This window comes from Pleurodeles waltl, chromosome 12 (genome assembly GCF_031143425.1).
Source record: "Pleurodeles waltl isolate 20211129_DDA chromosome 12, aPleWal1.hap1.20221129, whole genome shotgun sequence".
NCBI lineage: Eukaryota > Metazoa > Chordata > Amphibia > Caudata > Salamandridae > Pleurodeles > Pleurodeles waltl.
The window spans coordinates 117,839,152-117,860,210 of record NC_090451.1 but is presented as its reverse complement, the minus strand read 5'-3'; the positions used below and the strand labels follow the sequence as shown (position 1 = coordinate 117,860,210).

The window sequence follows — 21,059 nt, the reverse complement described above, 5'->3', positions numbered from 1 at the left end:
TCAGTTGAATCTCTTTCCACTCTGAAAGCTCATTGCTTTGCGATAAAGGTTTTTAGGGACTTTTCTGTACCTTCGTCGATGTTACAATCTTTGGTGTCTAGACTGTTCTGATCTTTTGTCAATTGTAAGACCAGTTGAAAAATCCCTTTTCTCCAACTCAGAATCTTCCTACTGTTTTATAGGCTTTGCAATTTTATCTCTTTGAGGATCTGGACACTGTAGACATAAAGATTGTTTCCTATAAAGTTATTTTCCTATTTCCTATCACCTTCCTGAGAACAATTGGGGAGCTGGGAGCCTTAAAATGCTGTCCTCTCTTCAGTTGATACTTTGGAAGATGGGGTAACTTTAAGGCCTAGCCTTACCTTTGCTGCAAAGGTTAAGTCTATTTTTGATAGAACTTAGGAAATAATTCTTCCTTCTTTCATTCCCTCTCCTTCCTCTCCGGAGGAACATTTGCTGAATACACTTGATGTTTAAAGATCTCTTTTCATTTATGTCACCAGGCCTCTGCAGTTCAGGAAAACCGACTCCTTGTTTGTGACTTTTGGACAGCCTGGAAAAGACAAGAAGGTGACTTTTATGACTCTGAGTAGGTGGATTAAGTTGTCAATTTTTCTGACTTTGCAAGGCTTTTTAGAATATCTTCCAGTTCAGGGATGGTCTACGAGAGGAATGGCCATCTCCTGGGTTGAATTCCAGTGAGTAACAATCTAGAAAATTCCTAGGGTGGCTACTTGGTCCTCAGAGCATACATTTGTCAAGCATTATGGCTTAATAATTTTTCTGTTTTTCATTTGAGTACCAATGTTTTGAACTCTGCATTACCCTTAGTCCATCTTGTCTTTGTCACAAACATTGCATCCTGCCCACCTTCCCATCAGTCTTTGGCAAGGGCTTGGCACCCAGGTTGGGTGCATGGGGCTAGCATTTAAGGATCCTCCTGTTCTTTCTTCCTGTTGGAAGGTGACATCACCTTACTTTGTAATGACTGTCACAAGGACGCAATGGACTAAGGCTAATGAAGATTACCAATAAGTAACCAACGCATCACCATTCTTTCTGAATGTGCGTGGCTCATTCCGCAGGACTTGTTCTTTGTATGATTCCTGGATTTTCAGAAGCCCTTTGATGGCAGCACCCCCACACTGAAAATTGTTTCAGCATCACTGTACAAGGGTCAGTTGTCATGCTAATCTGCGGCGTAAATTTGCATTGAAGTAGTCTAACTCCCCAGGCTTTGTCTTTTGCTCAATTTGCCTTTGTGAGTTTTCTCTCAATCACTGTCGACTTACTTTGATATTTCTTTCTTCTTTTACTTCACCTTCGCCTTCAGTGTATCTTTCGGCCCTCTTAAGAGACACACCCCCTTGTAGCCACTTCTATACTTCTGTCACCTAATTATTTTCCTATTCTTTCCCCTGTAACGTTGCTGATCCTAGCTATAGCATCACTATCCAGAATCTGTTCACCTGAGTTATGTTCCTCTTATCCCCACGCATCTAATAATCAGCTCTTGGTCTCCCTCCACCTCTCACGAGACATAGCCTGAGGCAGTGTCTCCATCTTGGAGAGACAATCCCTTGCACTTGTGTTGTTCTACTGGCACTGCCGGCTTGAGCTTTGGTCAGCATTGGCAAAAGAAGGACTAATGGAAAGTGAACGTATACTGGAGCAACAGAGTGTATGGATTTATAAGAGCTTGATTAAATGAGAAAAAAGAGTTTAGTTGAGAGAAAAAATGCAACCTGGCCCGTACGGGGATTGAACCCGCGACCGTGGCGTTATTAGCACCACGCTCTAACCAACTGAGCTAACCGGCCATGAGAACTAAATCTATCCTTTTTCCATGTAATGCAGATAGATAGAAGAGTTGGTCTCACTATCGCAATTCCTTCATACTTTTCTCCTTCCGCCCCCTGTCTGGATTTCAATAACAAGAGCTGTGGAGTGCTGCACGCCAGCCTCAGTGCCTCTTCTTTCACTCAATCTCACTGTGTGCTGTGATATCTTTGTAACATCGCTTGTTGCCGGAAAAAAAGGAAAGGATGGATAGTATTTTTATTCTTTTACAACAAAACCCAAAATGCATCGGCTTGCTTGCTCATTAAGTTTACAAGGCCAGCTGCTTTTGAGATATTATAATTATAGTGGTTATTCGGCGTTGGAGGTAAGAGAGTTTTTTTTAGGTCTGGCCGTTCCTTCTGCTTCAAATTACTTGAGCTCATGTCAACAAAGTAACAACAAAACATAGCCAACGGTTCGTTGCTCATGCCTTCCCTACTGCGCCTTCCCATGTCTCTCCTGCCGACCACAGTGCAGGAAATCTGAGTTTGCATTTGCGCGAAGAGACGTACAACACAAGAAGGCGCGCTTTTGTGCGCCGGGCACCACCCGGCCTGTGCATTCCTCACTGTCGTGAGATAAGTTTACTCAGCAGAGCATGACGCTGCAATTGGTTAGTAGGGCAGGCCTGACCAGAATAGTATATTTGGGGTCATGTATTTGATTGCATTTTTAAAACAGTAACAGAACTTAACTGCAATGTTTAAATAGGTCTAGACATATTTAAACAGGGTCAATTTAATAGAAGAATTGTGGACAATTCAGAGGGGAGGCACCAATGTTTTTTTTCCCCATTGGGTGGATGCGGCATTAAAGAGTTTGAAGACCACTGGTCTAAGTGGACACTAATATACCTGGATGCTCCTGAATCCTCGCAACAGATGGCAGCAAACCTGGATGGAGAGCTACTGTGTTGGACTGATCCTGTCGATTCAAGTGGTCTTTCCTAGAGAGTCGGAGGTCATGGAAATAGATGGAGTTGATGGTAATCTTCAGGGCTTTGAAGTTTTCCCATCATCATCTGTCTCAAAAAAATGTGCTAGTAAAGACAGAGAATAAGGTAGCTGTCTTTTACATTAACCAACAGTGAAGCATGCATTCAAAATCCCTCAATGCAATAGCAGAACAATTGGGTTATTGGGCAGAGATCAACCTGTTGCACACGTCGGCAGTACACATCAAGGGCACCGACAATGTGATGGCAGACAGCTGGAGGTTTTCCAATTTTGCTGGAGTTGACGTTATCTAGGTCGTTGTTTTGAGAGATATGCCGAGAGTTTGTGAAACCCTTTCTGGATCTCTTTTCAAACAAGGACAATGCTCATCTTTGTCGATTCTGATCCAGGCTTCCGGAACCAGGAGCCTAGGTAGTGGACGTATTGGTGATAAAGTGGCTGAGAAGTCTCCTTTATACATTCCCCCACTTTTTATTGATCCAGATGGATCTCTTCAAGTCTCAGCAGGGGGGAGGGAACTTTATTCTTGTGGGCCCTTATTGGCCAGAGATGTCATGGTTTCCTCTTCTGAACCCCTGGCTCTTCTACCTCCTTGAGTACTGCTCACGTGTGTCTCTCTCAGAACGTCGTCCCTGACCTTCTTGCTCCAACTCACTCTATCGCTTTGGAGGTTGAGAAGTCTGGACTGCTAGCAAAGGGTCTTTCCTCTTCCTTAGTGGAGTTAATTCAGCACTCCAGCAGGCCTTCTACTTCGAAGTCTTACTCAAAGAACTGGAAGTCTTTTGAGACGTGATGTTCTGCTCATGATTTTTTGGCACCTACCTGTAGTTTGTCTGCTATTTTGCATTTTCTTCTGAATGGGTTTCAGTTGAATCTCTTTCCACTCTGAAAGCTCATTGCTTTGCGATAAAGGTTTTTAGGGACTTTTCTGTACCTTCGTCGATATTACAATCTTTGGTGTCTAGACTGTTCTGATCTTTTGTCAATTGTAAGACCAGTTGAAAAATCCCTTTTCTCCAACTCAGAATCTTCCTACTCTTTTATAGGCTTTGCAATTTTATCTCTTTGAGGATCTGGACACTGTAGACATAAAGATTGTTTCCTATAAAGTTATTTTCCTATTTCCTATCACCTTCCTGAGAACAATTGGGGAGCTGGGAGCCTTAAAATGCTGTCCTCTCTTCAGTTGATACTTTGGAAGATGGGGTAACTTTAAGGCCTAGCCTTACCTTTCCTGCAAAGGTTAAGTCTATTTTTGATAGATCTTAGGAAATAATTCTTCCTTCTTTCATTCCCTCTCCTTCCTCTCCGGAGGAACATTTGCTGAATACACTTGATGTTTAAAGAGCTCTTTTCATTTATGTCACCAGGCCTCTGCAGTTCAGGAAAACCGACTCCTTGTTTGTGACTTTTGGACAGCCTGGAAAAGACAAGAAGGTGACTTTTATGACTCTGAGTAGGTGGATTAAGTTGTCAATTTTTCAGGCTTTGCAAGGCTTTTTAGAATATCTTCCAGTTCAGGGATGGTCTACGAGAGGAATGGCCATCTCCTGGGTTGAATTCCAGTGAGTAACAATCTAGGAAATTCCTAGGGTGGCTACTTGGTCCTCAGAGCATACATTTGTCAAGCATTATGGCTTAATAATTTTTCTGTTTTGCATTTGAGTACCAATGTTTTGAACTCTGCATTACCCTTAGTCCATCTTGTCTTTGTCACAAACATTACATCCTGCCCACCTTCCCATCAGTCCTTTGGCAAGGGCTTGGCACCCAGGTTGGGTGCATGGGGCTAGCATTTAAGGATCCTCCTGTTCTTTCTTCCTGTTGGAAGGTGACATCACCTTACTTTGTAATGACTGTCACAAGGACGCAATGGACTAAGGCTAATGAAGATTACCAATAAGTAACCAACGCATCACCATTCTTTCTGAATGTGTGTGGCTCATTCCGCAGGACTTGTTCTTTGTATGATTCCTGGATTTTCAGAAGCCCTTTGATGGCAGCACCCCCACACTGAAAATTGTTTCAGCACCACTGTACAAGGGTCAGTTGTCATGCTCATCTGCGGCGTAAATTTGCATTGAAGTAGTCTAACTCCCCAGGCTTTGTCTTTTGCTCAATTTGCCTTTGTGAGTTTTCTCTCAATCACTGTCGACTTCCTTTGATCTTTCTTTCTTCTTTTACTTCACCTTCGCCTTCAGTGTATCTTTCGGCCCTCTTAAGAGACACACCCCCTTGTAGCCACTTCTATACTTCTGTCACCTAATTATTTTCCTATCCTTTCCCCTGTAACGTTGCTGATCCTAGCTATAGCATCACTATCCAGAATCTGTTCACCTGAGTTATGTTCCTCTTATCCCCACGCATCTAATAATCAGCTCTTGGTCTCCCTCCACCTCTCACGAGACATAGCCTGAGGCAGTGTCTCCATCTTGGAGAGACAATCCCTTGCACTTGTGTTGTTCTACTGGCACTGCCGGCTTGAGCTTTGGTCAGCATTGGCAAAAGAAGGACTAATGGAAAGTGAACGTATACTGGAGCAACAGAGTGTATGGATTTATAAGAGCTTGATTAAATGAGAAAAAAGAGTTTAGTTGAGAGAAAAAATGCAACCTGGCCCGTACGGGGATTGAACCCGCGACCGTGGCGTTATTAGCACCACGCTCTAACCAACTGAGCTAACCGGCCATGAGTACTAAATATTTCCTTTTTCCATGTAATGCAGATAGATAGAAGAGGTGGTCTCACTATCGCAATTCCTTCATACTTTTCTCTTTCCGACCCCTGTCTGGATTTCAATAACAAGAGCTGTGGAGTGCTGCACGCCAGCCTCAGTGCCTCGTCTTTCACTCAATCTCACTGTGTGCTGTGATATCTTTGAAACATCGCTTGTTGCCGGAAAAAAAGGAAAGGATGGATAGTATTTTTATTCTTTTACAACAAAACCCAAAATGCATCGGCTTGCTTGCTCATTAAGTTTACAAGGCCAGCTGCTTTTGAGATATTATAATTATAGTGGTTATTTGGCGTTGGAGGTAAGAGAGTTTTTTTTAGGTCTGGTCGTTCCTTCTGCTTCAAATTACTTGAGCTCCTGTCAACAAAGTAACAACAAAACATAGCCAACAGTTCGTTGCTCAAGCCTTCCCTACTGCGCCTTCCCATGTCTCTCCTGCCGACCACAGTGCAGGAAATCTGAGTTTGCATTTGCGCGAAGAGACGTACAACACAAGAAGGCGCGCTTTTGTGCGCCGGGCACCACCCGGCCTGTGCATTCCTCACTGTCGTGAGATCAGTTTACTCAGCAGAGCATGACGCTGCAATTGGTTAGTAGGGCAGGCCTGACCAGAATAGTATATTTGGGGTCATGTATTTGATTGCATTTTTAAAACAGTAACAGAACTTAACTGCAATATTTAAATAGGTCTAGACATATTTAAACAGTGTCAATTTAATAGAAGAATTGTGGACAATTCAGAGGGGAGGCACCAATGTTTTTTTTTCCCATTGGGTGGATGCGGCATTAAAGAGTTTGAAGACCACTGGTCTAAGTGGACACTAATATACCTGGATGCTCCTGAATCCTCGCAACAGATGCCAGCAAACCTGGCTGGAGAGCTACTGTGTTGGACTGATCCTGTCGATTCAAGTGGTCTTTCCTAGAGAGTCGGAGGTCATGGAAATAGATGGAGTTGATGGTAATCTTCAGGGCTTTGAAGTTTTCCCATCATCATCTGTCTCAAAAAAATGTGCTAGTAAAGACAGAGAATAAGGTAGCTGTCTTTTACATTAACCAACAGTGAAGCATGCATTCAAAATCCCTCAATGCAATAGCAGAACAATTGGGTTATTGGGCAGAGATCAACCTGTTGCACACGTCGGCAGTACACATCAAGGGCACCGACAATGTGATGGCAGACAGCTGGAGGTTTCCAAATTTGCTGGAGTTTACGTTATCCAGGTCGTTGTTTTGAGAGATATGCCGAGAGTTTGTGAAACCCTTTCTGGATCTCTTTTCAAACAAGGACAATACTCATATTTGTCGATTCTGATCCAGGCTTCCGGAACAAGGAGCCTAGGTAGTGGACGTATTGGTGATAAAGTGGCTGAGAAGTCTCCTTTATACATTCCCCCACTTTTTATTGATCCAGATGGTTCTCTTCAAGTCTCAGCAGGGGGGAGGGAACTTTATTCTTGTGGGCCCTTATTGGCCAGAGATGTCATGGTTTCCTCTTCTGAACCCCTGGCTCTTCTACCTCCTTGAGTACTGCTCAAGTGTGTCTCTCTCAGAACGTCGTCCCTGACCTTCTTGCTCCAACTCACTCTATCGCTTTGGAGGTTGAGAAGTCTGGACTGCTAGCAAAGGGTCTTTCCTCTTCCTTAGAGGAGTTAATTCAGCACTCCAGCAGGCCTTCTACTTCGAAGTCTTACTCAAGGAACTGGAAGTCTTTTGAGACGTGATGTTCTGCTCATGATCTTTTGGCACCTACCTGTAGTTTGTCTACTATTTTGCATTTTCTTCTGAATGGGTTTCACTTGAATCTCTTTCCACTCTGAAAGCTCATTGCTTTGCGATAAAGGTTTTTAGGGACTTTTCTGTACCTTCGTCGATGTTACAATCTTTGGTGTCTAGACTGTTCTGATCTTTTGTCAATTGTAAGACCAGTTGAAAAATCCCTTTTCCCCAACTCAGAATCTTCCTACTCTTTTATAGGCTTTGCAATTTTATCTCTTTGAGGATCTGGATACTGTAGACATAAAGATTGTTTCCTCTAAAGTTATTTTCCTATTTCCTATCACCTTGCTGAGAACAATTGGGGAGCTGGGAGCCTTAAAATGCTGTCCTCTCTTCATTTGATACTTTGGAAGATGGGGTAACTTTAAGGCCTAGCCTTACCTTTGCTGCAAAGGTTAAGTCTATTTTTGATAGATCTTAGGAAATAATTCTTCCTTCTTTCATTCCCCCTCCTTCTTCTCCGGAGGAACATTTGCTGAATACACTTGATGTTTAAAGAGCTCTTTTCATTTATGTCACCAGGCCTCTGCAGTTCAGGAAAACCGACTCCTTGTTTGTGACTTTTGGACAGTCTGGAAAAGACAAGAAGGTGACTTTTATGACTCTGAGTAGGTGGATTAAGTTGTCAATTTTTCTGGCTTTGCAAGGCTTTTTAGAATATCTTCCAGTTCAGGGATGGTCTACGAGAGGAATGGCCACCTCCTGGGTTGAATTCCAGTGAGTAACAATCTAGGAAATTCCTAGGGTGGCTACTTGGTCCTCAGAGCATACATTTGTCAAGCATTATGGCTTAATAATTTTTCTGTTTTGCATTTGAGTACCAATGTTTTGAACTCTGCATTACCCTTAGTCCATCTTGTCTTTGTCACAAACATTACATCCTGCCCACCTTCCCATCAGTCCTTTGGCAAGGGCTTGGCACCCAGGTTGGGTGCATGGGGCTAGCATTTAAGGATCCTCCTTTTCTTTCTTCCTGTTGGAAGGTGACATCACCTTACTTTGTAATGACTGTCACAAGGACGCAATGGACTAAGACTAATGAAGATTACCAATAAGTAACCAACGCATCACCATTCTTTCTGAATGTGCGTGGCTCATTCCGCAGGACTTGTTCTTTGTATGATTCCTGGATTTTCAGAAGCCCTTTGATGGCAGCACCCCCACACTGAAAATTGTTCCAGCACCACTGTACAAGGGTCAGTTGTCATGCTCATCTGCGGCGTAAATTTGCATTGAAGTAGTCTAACTCCCCAGGCTTTGTCTTTTGCTCAATTTGCCTTAGTGAGTTTTCTCTCAATCACTGTCGACTTACCTTGATCTTTCTTTCTTCTTTTACTTCACCTTCGCCTTCAGTGTATCTTTCGGCCCTCTTAAGAGACACACCCCCTTGTAGCCACTTCTATACTTCTGTCACCTAATTATTTTCCTATTCTTTCCCCTGTAACGTTGCTGATCCTAGCTATAGCATCACTATCCAGAATCTGTTCACCTGAGTTATGTTCCTCTTATCCCCACGCATCTAATAATCAGCTCTTGGTCTCCCTCCACCTCTCACGAGACATAGCCTGAGGCAGTGTCTCCATCTTGGAGAGACAATCCCTTGCACTTGTGTTGTTCTACTGGCACTGACGGCTTGAGCTTTGGTCAGCATTGGCAAAAGAAGGACTAATGGAAAGTGAACGTATACTGGAGCAACAGAGTGTATGGATTTATAAGAGCTTGATTAAATGAGAAAAAAGAGTTTAGTTGAGAGAAAAAATGCAACCTGGCCCGTACGGGGATTGAACCCGCGACCGTGGCGTTATTAGCACCACGCTCTAACCAACTGAGCTAACCGGCCATGAGAACTAAATCTATCCTTTTTCCATGTAATGCAGATAGATAGAAGAGTTGGTCTCACTATCGCAATTCCTTCATACTTTTCTCCTTCCGCCCCCTGTCTGGATTTCAATAACAAGAGCTGTGGAGTGCTGCACGCCAGCCTCAGTGCCTCTTCTTTCACTCAATCTCACTGTGTGCTGTGATATCTTTGTAACATCGCTTGTTGCCGGAAAAAAAGGAAAGGATGGATAGTATTTTTATTCTTTTACATCAAAACCCAAAATGCATCGGCTTGCTTGCTCATTAAGTTTACAAGGCCAGCTGCTTTTGAGATATTATAATTATAGTGGTTATTCGGCGTTGGAGGTAAGAGAGTTTTTTTTAGGTCTGGCCGTTCCTTCTGCTTCAAATTACTTGAGCTCATGTCAACAAAGTAACAACAAAACATAGCCAACGGTTCGTTGCTCAAGCCTTCCCTACTGCGCCTTCCCATGTCTCTCCTGCCGACCACAGTGCAGGAAATCTGAGTTTGCATTTGCGCGAAGAGACGTACAACACAAGAAGGGGCGCTTTTGTGCGCCGGGCACCACCCGGCCTGTGCATTCCTCACTGTCGTGAGATAAGTTTACTCAGCAGAGCATGACGCTGCAATTGGTTAGTAGGGCAGGCCTGACCAGAATAGTATATTTGGGGTCATGTATTTGATTGCATTTTTAAAACAGTAACAGAACTTAACTGCAATGTTTAAATAGGTCTAGACATATTTAAACAGTGTCAATTTAATAGAAGAATTGTGGACAATTCAGAGGGGAGGCACCAATGTTTTTTTTCCCCATTGGGTGGATGCGGCATTAAAGAGTTTGAAGACCACTGGTCTAAGTGGACACTAATATACCTGGATGCTCCTGAATCCTCGCAACAGATGGCAGCAAACCTGGATGGAGAGCTACTGTGTTGGACTGATCCTGTCGATTCAAGTGGTCTTTCCGAGAGAGTCGGAGGTCATGGAAATAGATGGAGTTGATGGTAATCTTCAGGGCTTTGAAGTTTTCCCATCATCATCTGTCTCAAAAAAATGTGCTAGTAAAGACAGAGAATAAGGTAGCTGTCTTTTACATTAACCAACAGTGAAGCATGCATTCAAAATCCCTCAATGCAATAGCAGAACAATTGGGTTATTGGGCAGAGATCAACCTGTTGCACACGTCGGCAGTACACATCAAGGGCACCGACAATGTGATGGCAGACAGCTGGAGGTTTTCCAATTTTGCTGGAGTTGACGTTATCTAGGTCGTTGTTTTGAGAGATATGCCGAGAGTTTGTGAAACCCTTTCTGGATCTCTTTTCAAACAAGGACAATGCTCATCTTTGTCGATTCTGATCCAGGCTTCCGGAACCAGGAGCCTAGGTAGTGGACGTATTGGTGATAAAGTGGCTGAGAAGTCTCCTTTATACATTCCCCCACTTTTTATTGATCCAGATGGATCTCTTCAAGTCTCAGCAGGGGGGAGGGAACTTTATTCTTGTGGGCCCTTATTGGCCAGAGATGTCATGGTTTCCTCTTCTGAACCCCTGGCTCTTCTACCTCCTTGAGTACTGCTCACGTGTATCTCTCTCAGAACGTCGTCCCTGACCTTCTTGCTCCAACTCACTCTATCGCTTTGGAGGTTGAGAAGTCTGGACTGCTAGCAAAGGGTCTTTCCTCTTCCTTAGTGGAGTTAATTCAGCACTCCAGCAGGCCTTCTACTTCGAAGTCTTACTCAAAGAACTGGAAGTCTTTTGAGACGTGATGTTCTGCTCATGATTTTTTGGCACCTACCTGTAGTTTGTCTGCTATTTTGCATTTTCTTCTGAATGGGTTTCAGTTGAATCTCTTTCCACTCTGAAAGCTCATTGCTTTGCGATAAAGGTTTTTAGGGACTTTTCTGTACCTTCGTCGATATTACAATCTTTGGTGTCTAGACTGTTCTGATCTTTTGTCAATTGTAAGACCAGTTGAAAAATCCCTTTTCTCCAACTCAGAATCTTCCTACTCTTTTATAGGCTTTGCAATTTTATCTCTTTGAGGATCTGGACACTGTAGACATAAAGATTGTTTCCTATAAAGTTATTTTCCTATTTCCTATCACCTTCCTGAGAACAATTGGGGAGCTGGGAGCCTTAAAATGCTGTCCTCTCTTCAGTTGATACTTTGGAAGATGGGGTAACTTTAAGCCTAGCCTTACCTTTCCTGCAAAGGTTAAGTCTATTTTTGATAGATCTTAGGAAATAATTCTTCCTTCTTTCATTCCCTCTCCTTCCTCTCCGGAGGAACATTTGCTGAATACACTTGATGTTTAAAGAGCTCTTTTCATTTATGTCACCAGGCCTCTGCAGTTCAGGAAAACCGACTCCTTGTTTGTGACTTTTGGACAGCCTGGAAAAGACAAGAAGGTGACTTTTATGACTCTGAGTAGGTGGATTAAGTTGTCAATTTTTCTGGCTTTGCAAGGCTTTTTAGAATATCTTCCAGTTCAGGGATGGTCTACGAGAGGAATGGCCACCTCCTGGGTTGAATTCCAGTGAGTAACAATCTAGGAAATTCCTAGGGTGGCTACTTGGTCCTCAGAGCATACATTTGTCAAGCATTATGGCTTAATAATTTTTCTGTTTTGCATTTGAGTACCAATGTTTTGAACTCTGCATTACCCTTAGTCCATCTTGTCTTTGTCACAAACATTACATCCTGCCCACCTTCCCATCAGTCCTTTGGCAAGGGCTTGGCACCCAGGTTGGGTGCATGGGGCTAGCATTTAAGGATCCTCCTGTTCTTTCTTCCTGTTGGAAGGTGACATCACCTTACTTTGTAATGACTGTCACAAGGACGCAATGGACTAAGGCTAATGAAGATTACCAATAAGTAACCAACGCATCACCATTCTTTCTGAATGTGCGTGGCTCATTCCGCAGGACTTGTTCTTTGTATGATTCCTGGATTTTCAGAAGCCCTTTGATGGCAGCACCCCCACACTGAAAATTGTTTCAGCACCACTGTACAAGGGTCAGTTGTCATGCTCATCTGCGGCGTAAATTTGCATTGAAGTAGTCTAACTCCCCAGGCTTTGTCTTTTGCTCAATTTGCCTTTGTGAGTTTTCTCTCAATCACTGTCGACTTCCTTTGATCTTTCTTTCTTCTTTTACTTCACCTTCGCCTTCAGTGTATCTTTCGGCCCTCTTAAGAGACACACCCCCTTGTAGCCACTTCTATACTTCTGTCACCTAATTATTTTCCTATCCTTTCCCCTGTAACGTTGCTGATCCTAGCTATAGCATCACTATCCAGAATCTGTTCACCTGAGTTATGTTCCACTTATCCACACGCATCTAATAATCAGCTCTTGGTCTCCCTCCACCTCTCACGAGACATAGTCTGAGGCAGTGTCTCCATCTTGGAGAGACAATCCCTTGCACTTGTGTTGTTCTACTGGCACTGCCGGCTTGAGCTTTGGTCATCAGTGGCAAAAGAAGGACTAATGGAAAGTGAACGTATACTGGAGCAACAGAGTGTATGGATTTATAAGAGCTTGATTAAATGAGAAAAAAAGAGTTTAGTTGAGAGAAAAAATGCGACATGGCCCGTACAGGGATTGAACCCGCAACCTTGGCGTTATTAGCACCACGCTCTAACCAACTGAGCTAACCAGCCATGAGTACTAAATATTTCCTTTTTCCATGTAATGCAGATAGATAGAAGAGGTGGTCTCACTATCGCAATTCCTTCATACTTTTCTCTTTCCGACCCCTGTCTGGATTTCAATAACAAGAGCTGTGGAGTGCTGCACGCCAGCCTCAGTGCCTCGTCTTTCACTCAATCTCACTGTGTGCTGTGATATCTTTGTAACATCGCTTGTTGCCGGAAAAAAAGGAAAGGATGGATAGTATTTTTATTCTTTTACAACAAAACCCAAAATGCATCGGCTTGCTTGCTCATTAAGTTTACAAGGCCAGCTGCTTTTGAGATATTATAATTATAGTGGTTATTTGGCGTTGGAGGTAAGAGAGTTTTTTTTAGGTCTGGTCGTTCCTTCTGCTTCAAATTACTTGAGCTCCTGTCAACAAAGTAACAACAAAACATAGCCAACGGTTCGTTGCTCAAGCCTTCCCTACTGCGCCTTCCCATGTCTCTCCTGCCGACCACAGTGCAGGAAATCTGAGTTTGCATTTGCGCGAAGAGACGTACAACACAAGAAGGCGCGCTTTTGTGCGCCGGGCACCACCCGGCCTGTGCATTCCTCACTGTCGTGAGATCAGTTTACTCAGCAGAGCATGACGCTGCAATTGGTTAGTAGGGCAGGCCTGACCAGAATAGTATATTTGGGGTCATGTATTTGATTGCATTTTTAAAACAGTAACAGAACTTAACTGCAATGTTTAAATAGGTCTAGACATATTTAAACAGTGTCAATTTAATAGAAGAATTGTGGACAATTCAGAGGGGAGGCACCAATGTTTTTTTTTCCCATTGGGTGGATGCGGCATTAAAGAGTTTGAAGACCACTGGTCTAAGTGGACACTAATATACCTGGATGCTCCTGAATCCTCGCAACAGATGCCAGCAAACCTGGCTGGAGAGCTACTGTGTTGGACTGATCCTGTCGATTCAAGTGGTCTTTCCTAGAGAGTCGGAGGTCATGGAAATAGATGGAGTTGATGGTAATCTTCAGGGCTTTGAAGTTTTCCCATCATCATCTGTCTCAAAAAAATGTGCTAGTAAAGACAGAGAATAAGGTAGCTGTCTTTTACATTAACCAACAGTGAAGCATGCATTCAAAATCCCTCAATGCAATAGCAGAACAATTGGGTTATTGGGCAGAGATCAACCTGTTGCACACGTCGGCAGTACACATCAAGGGCACCGACAATGTGATGGCAGACAGCTGGAGGTTTCCAAATTTGCTGGAGTTTACGTTATCCAGGTCGTTGTTTTGAGAGATATGCCGAGAGTTTGTGAAACCCTTTCTGGATCTCTTTTCAAACAAGGACAATACTCATATTTGTCGATTCTGATCCAGGCTTCCGGAACAAGGAGCCTAGGTAGTGGACGTATTGGTGATAAAGTGGCTGAGAAGTCTCCTTTATACATTCCCCCACTTTTTATTGATCCAGATGGTTCTCTTCAAGTCTCAGCAGGGGGGAGGGAACTTTATTCTTGTGGGCCCTTATTGGCCAGAGATGTCATGGTTTCCTCTTCTGAACCCCTGGCTCTTCTACCTCCTTGAGTACTGCTCAAGTGTGTCTCTCTCAGAACGTCGTCCCTGACCTTCTTGCTCCAACTCACTCTATCGCTTTGGAGGTTGAGAAGTCTGGACTGCTAGCAAAGGGTCTTTCCTCTTCCTTAGTGGAGTTAATTCAGCACTCCAGCAGGCCTTCTACTTCGAAGTCTTACTCAAGGAACTGGAAGTCTTTTGAGACGTGATGTTCTGCTCATGATCTTTTGGCACCTACCTGTAGTTTGTCTGCTATTTTGCATTTTCTTCTGAATGGGTTTCACTTGAATCTCTTTCCACTCTGAAAGCTCATTGCTTTGCGATAAAGGTTTTTAGGGACTTTTCTGTACCTTCGTCGATGTTACAATCTTTGGTGTCTAGACTGTTCTGATCTTTTGTCAATTGTAAGACCAGTTGAAAAATCCCTTTTCCCCAACTCAGAATCTTCCTACTCTTTTATAGGCTTTGCAATTTTATCTCTTTGAGGATCTGGATACTGTAGACATAAAGATTGTTTCCTCTAAAGTTATTTTCCTATTTCCTATCACCTTGCTGAGAACAATTGGGGAGCTGGGAGCCTTAAAATGCTGTCCTCTCTTCATTTGATACTTTGGAAGATGGGGTAACTTTAAGGCCTAGCCTTACCTTTGCTGCAAAGGTTAAGTCTATTTTTGATAGATCTTAGGAAATAATTCTTCCTTCTTTCATTCCCTCTCCTTCTTCTCCGGAGGAACATTTGCTGAATACACTTGATGTTTAAAGAGCTCTTTTCATTTATGTCACCAGGCCTCTGCAGTTCAGGAAAACCGACTCCTTGTTTGTGACTTTTGGACAGCCTGGAAAAGACAAGAAGGTGACTTTTATGACTCTGAGTAGGTGGATTAAGTTGTCAATTTTTCTGGCTTTGCAAGGCTTTTTAGAATATCTTCCAGTTCAGGGATGGTCTACGAGAGGAATGGCCACCTCCTGGGTTGAATTCCAGTGAGTAACAATCTAGGAAATTCCTAGGGTGGCTACTTGGTCCTCAGAGCATACATTTGTCAAGCATTATGGCTTAATAATTTTTCTGTTTTGCATTTGAGTACCAATGTTTTGAACTCTGCATTACCCTTAGTCCATCTTGTCTTTGTCACAAACATTACATCCTGCCCACCTTCCCATCAGTCCTTTGGCAAGGGCTTGGCACCCAGGTTGGGTGCATGGGGCTAGCATTTAAGGATCCTCCTTTTCTTTCTTCCTGTTGGAAGGTGACATCACCTTACTTTGTAATGACTGTCACAAGGACGCAATGGACTAAGACTAATGAAGATTACCAATAAGTAACCAACGCATCACCATTCTTTCTGAATGTGCGTGGCTCATTCCGCAGGACTTGTTCTTTGTATGATTCCTGGATTTTCAGAAGCCCTTTGATGGCAGCACCCCCACACTGAAAATTGTTCCAGCACCACTGTACAAGGGTCAGTTGTCATGCTCATCTGCGGCGTAAATTTGCATTGAAGTAGTCTAACTCCCCAGGCTTTGTCTTTTGCTCAATTTGCCTTAGTGAGTTTTCTCTCAATCACTGTCGACTTACCTTGATCTTTCTTTCTTCTTTTACTTCACCTTCGCCTTCAGTGTATCTTTCGGCCCTCTTAAGAGACACACCCCCTTGTAGCCACTTCTATACTTCTGTCACCTAATTATTTTCCTATTCTTTCCCCTGTAACGTTGCTGATCCTAGCTATAGCATCACTATCCAGAATCTGTTCACCTGAGTTATGTTCCTCTTATCCCCACGCATCTAATAATCAGCTCTTGGTCTCCCTCCACCTCTCACGAGACATAGCCTGAGGCAGTGTCTCCATCTTGGAGAGACAATCCCTTGCACTTGTGTTGTTCTACTGGCACTGACGGCTTGAGCTTTGGTCAGCATTGGCAAAAGAAGGACTAATGGAAAGTGAACGTATACTGGAGCAACAGAGTGTATGGATTTATAAGAGCTTGATTAAATGAGAAAAAAGAGTTTAGTTGAGAGAAAAAATGCAACCTGGCCCGTACGGGGATTGAACCCGCGACCGTGGCGTTATTAGCACCACGCTCTAACCAACTGAGCTAACCGGCCATGAGAACTAAATCTATCCTTTTTCCATGTAATGCAGATAGATAGAAGAGTTGGTCTCACTATCGCAATTCCTTCATACTTTTCTCCTTCCGCCCCCTGTCTGGATTTCAATAACAAGAGCTGTGGAGTGCTGCACGCCAGCCTCAGTGCCTCTTCTTTCACTCAATCTCACTGTGTGCTGTGATATCTTTGTAACATCGCTTGTTGCCGGAAAAAAAGGAAAGGATGGATAGTATTTTTATTCTTTTACATCAAAACCCAAAATGCATCGGCTTGCTTGCTCATTAAGTTTACAAGGCCAGCTGCTTTTGAGATATTATAATTATAGTGGTTATTCGGCGTTGGAGGTAAGAGAGTTTTTTTTAGGTCTGGCCGTTCCTTCTGCTTCAAATTACTTGAGCTCATGTCAACAAAGTAACAACAAAACATAGCCAACGGTTCGTTGCTCAAGCCTTCCCTACTGCGCCTTCCCATGTCTCTCCTGCCGACCACAGTGCAGGAAATCTGAGTTTGCATTTGCGCGAAGAGACGTACAACACAAGAAGGGGCGCTTTTGTGCGCCGGGCACCACCCGGCCTGTGCATTCCTCACTGTCGTGAGATAAGTTTACTCAGCAGAGCATGACGCTGCAATTGGTTAGTAGGGCAGGCCTGACCAGAATAGTATATTTGGGGTCATGTATTTGATTGCATTTTTAAAACAGTAACAGAACTTAACTGCAATGTTTAAATAGGTCTAGACATATTTAAACAGTGTCAATTTAATAGAAGAATTGTGGACAATTCAGAGGGGAGGCACCAATGTTTTTTTTCCCCATTGGGTGAATGCGGCATTAAAGAGTTTGAAGACCACTGGTCTAAGTGGACACTAATATACCTGGATGCTCCTGAATCCTCGCAACAGATGGCAGCAAACCTGGATGGAGAGCTACTGTGTTGGACTGATCCTGTCGATTCAAGTGGTCTTTCCTAGAGAGTCGGAGGTCATGGAAATAGATGGAGTTGATGGTAATCTTCAGGGCTTTGAAGTTTTCCCATCATCATCTGTCTCAAAAAAATATGCTAGTAAAGACAGAGAATAAGGTAGCTGTCTTTTACATTAACCAACAGTGAAGCATGCATTCAAAATCCCTCAATGCAATAGCAGAACAATTGGGTTATTGGGCAGAGATCAACCTGTTGCACACGTCGGCAGTACACATCAAGGGCACCGACAATGTGATGGCAGACAGCTGGAGGTTTTCCAATTTTGCTGGAGTTGACGTTATCTAGGTCGTTGTTTTGAGAGATATGCCGAGAGTTTGTGAAACCCTTTCTGGATCTCTTTTCAAACAAGGACAATGCTCATCTTTGTCGATTCTGATCCAGGCTTCCGGAACCAGGAGCCTAGGTAGTGGACGTATTGGTGATAAAGTGGCTGAGAAGTCTCCTTTATACATTCCCCCACTTTTTATTGATCCAGATGGATCTCTTCAAGTCTCAGCAGGGGGGAGGGAACTTTATTCTTGTGGGCCCTTATTGGCCAGAGATGTCATGGTTTCCTCTTCTGAACCCCTGGCTCTTCTACCTCCTTGAGTACTGCTCACGTGTATCTCTCTCAGAACGTCGTCCCTGACCTTCTTGCTCCAACTCACTCTATCGCTTTGGAGGTTGAGAAGTCTGGACTGCTAGCAAAGGGTCTTTCCTCTTCCTTAGTGGAGTTAATTCAGCACTCCAGCAGGCCTTCTACTTCGAAGTCTTACTCAAAGAACTGGAAGTCTTTTGAGACGTGATGTTCTGCTCATGATTTTTTGGCACCTACCTGTAGTTTGTCTGCTATTTTGCATTTTCTTCTGAATGGGTTTCAGTTGAATCTCTTTCCACTCTGAAAGCTCATTGCTTTGCGATAAAGGTTTTTAGGGACTTTTCTGTACCTTCGTCGATATTACAATCTTTGGTGTCTAGACTGTTCTGATCTTTTGTCAATTGTAAGACCAGTTGAAAAATCCCTTTTCTCCAACTCAGAATCTTCCTACTCTTTTATAGGCTTTGCAATTTTATCTCTTTGAGGATCTGGACACTGTAGACATAAAGATTGTTTCCTATAAAGTTATTTTCCTATTTCCTATCACCTTCCTGAGAACAATTGGGGAGCTGGGAGCCTTAAAATGCTGTCCTCTCTTCAGTTGATACTTTGGAAGATGGGGTAACTTTAAGCCTAGCCTTACCTTTCCTGCAAAGGTTAAGTCTATTTTTGATAGATCTTAGGAAATAATTCTTCCTTCTTTCATTCCCTCTCCTTCCTCTCCGGAGGAACATTTGCTGAATACACTTGATGTTTAAAGAGCTCTTTTCATTTATGTCACCAGGCCTCTGCAGTTCAGGAAAACCGACTCCTTGTTTGTGACTTTTGGACAGCCTGGAAAAGACAAGAAGGTGACTTTTATGACTCTGAGTAGGTGGATTAAGTTGTCAATTTTTCTGGCTTTGCAAGGCTTTTTAGAATATCTTCCAGTTCAGGGATGGTCTACGAGAGGAATGGCCACCTCCTGGGTTGAATTCCAGTGAGTAACAATCTAGGAAATTCCTAGGGTGGCTACTTGGTCCTCAGAGCATACATTTGTCAAGCATTATGGCTTAATAATTTTTCTGTTTTGCATTTGAGTACCAATGTTTTGAACTCTGCATTATCCTTAGTCCATCTTGTCTTTGTCACAAACATTACATCCTGCCCACCTTCCCATCAGTCCTTTGGCAAGGGCTTGGCACCCAGGTTGGGTGCATGGGGCTAGCATTTAAGGATCCTCCTGTTCTTTCTTCCTGTTGGAAGGTGACATCACCTTACTTTGTAATGACTGTCACAAGGACGCAATGGACTAAGGCTAATGAAGATTACCAATAAGTAACCAACGCATCACCATTCTTTCTGAATGTGCGTGGCTCATTCCGCAGGACTTGTTCTTTGTATGATTCCTGGATTTTCAGAAGCCCTTTGATGGCAGCACCCCCACACTGAAAATTGTTTCAGCACCACTGTACAAGGGTCAGTTGTCATGCTCATCTGCGGCGTAAATTTGCATTGAAGTAGTCTAACTCCCCAGGCTTTGTCTTTTGCTCAATTTGCCTTTGTGAGTTTTCTCTCAATCACTGTCGACTTCCTTTGATCTTTCTTTCTTCTTTTACTTCACCTTCGCCTTCAGTGTATCTTTCGGCCCTCTTAAGAGACACACCCCCTTGTAGCCACTTCTATACTTCTGTCACCTAATTATTTTCCTATCCTTTCCCCTGTAACGTTGCTGATCCTAGCTATAGCATCACTATCCAGAATCTGTTCACCTGAGTTATGTTCCACTTATCCACACGCATCTAATAATCAGCTCTTGGTCTCCCTCCACCTCTCACGAGACATAGTCTGAGGCAGTGTCTCCATCTTGGAGAGACAATCCCTTGCACTTGTGTTGTTCTACTGGCACTGCCGGCTTGAGCTTTGGTCATCAGTGGCAAAAGAAGGACTAATGGAAAGTGAACGTATACTGGAGCAACAGAGTGTATGGATTTATAAGAGCTTGATTAAATGAGAAAAAAAGAGTTTAGTTGAGAGAAAAAATGCGACCTGGCCCGTACAGGGATTGAACCCGCAACCTTGGCGTTATTAGCACCACGCTCTAACCAACTGAGCTAACCAGCCATGAGTACTAAATATTTCCTTTTTCCATGTAATGCAGATAGATAGAAGAGGTGGTCTCACTATCGCAATTCCTTCATACTTTTCTCTTTCCGACCCCTGTCTGGATTTCAATAACAAGAGCTGTGGAGTGCTGCACGCCAGCCTCAGTGCCTCGTCTTTCACTCAATCTCACTGTGTGCTGTGATATCTTTGTAACATCGCTTGTTGCCGGAAAAAAAGGAAAGGATGGATAGTATTTTTATTCTTTTACAACAAAACCCAAAATGCATCGGCTTGCTTGCTCATTAAGTTTACAAGGCCAGCTGCTTTTGAGATATTATAATTATAGTGGTTATTTGGCGTTGGAGGTAAGAGAGTTTTTTTTAGGTCTGGTCGTTCCTTCTGCTTCAAATTACTTGAGCTCCTGTCAACAAAGTAACAACAAAACATAGCCAACGGTTCGTTGCTCAAGCCTTCCCTACTGCGCCTTCCCATGTCTCTCCTGCCGACCACAGTGCAGGAAATCTGAGTTTGCATTTGCGCGAAGAGACGTACAACACAAGAAGGCGCGCTTTTGTGCGCCGGGCACCACCCGGCCTGTGCATTCCTCACTGTCGTGAGATCAGTTTACTCAGCAGAGCATGACGCTGCAATTGGTTAGTAGGGCAGGCCTGACCAGAATAGTATATTTGGGGTCATGTATTTGATTGCATTTTTAAAACAGTAACAGAACTTAACTGCAATGTTTAAATAGGTCTAGACATATTTAAACAGTGTCAATTTAATAGAAGAATTGTGGACAATTCAGAGGGGAGGCACCAATGTTTTTTTTTCCCATTGGGTGGATGCGGCATTAAAGAGTTTGAAGACCACTGGTCTAAGTGGACACTAATATACCTGGATGCTCCTGAATCCTCGCAACAGATGCC

The 21,059-nt window shown here is 43.3% G+C and overlaps 6 non-coding genes across 6 annotated transcripts; all 6 read right to left on the bottom strand.

Annotated features, from left to right (window-relative positions):
• Positions 1-1,749: 1,749 nt before the first annotated feature.
• TRNAI-AAU (transfer RNA isoleucine (anticodon AAU)) lies at positions 1,750-1,823 on the bottom strand. Its single transcript has one exon. It is a non-coding gene; the product is annotated as a tRNA-Ile (tRNA).
• A 3,592-nt stretch (positions 1,824-5,415) lies between these two features.
• Positions 5,416-5,489, bottom strand: TRNAI-AAU (transfer RNA isoleucine (anticodon AAU)). Its single transcript has one exon. It is a non-coding gene; the product is annotated as a tRNA-Ile (tRNA).
• Positions 5,490-9,080: 3,591 nt separating this feature from the next.
• TRNAI-AAU (transfer RNA isoleucine (anticodon AAU)) lies at positions 9,081-9,154 on the bottom strand. Its single transcript has one exon. It is a non-coding gene; the product is annotated as a tRNA-Ile (tRNA).
• A 3,592-nt stretch (positions 9,155-12,746) lies between these two features.
• Positions 12,747-12,820, bottom strand: TRNAI-AAU (transfer RNA isoleucine (anticodon AAU)). Its single transcript has one exon. It is a non-coding gene; the product is annotated as a tRNA-Ile (tRNA).
• A 3,591-nt stretch (positions 12,821-16,411) lies between these two features.
• TRNAI-AAU (transfer RNA isoleucine (anticodon AAU)) lies at positions 16,412-16,485 on the bottom strand. The gene has a single exon. It is a non-coding gene; the product is annotated as a tRNA-Ile (tRNA).
• A 3,592-nt stretch (positions 16,486-20,077) lies between these two features.
• Positions 20,078-20,151, bottom strand: TRNAI-AAU (transfer RNA isoleucine (anticodon AAU)). Its single transcript has one exon. It is a non-coding gene; the product is annotated as a tRNA-Ile (tRNA).
• Between the last annotated feature and the right edge of the window lie 908 nt (positions 20,152-21,059).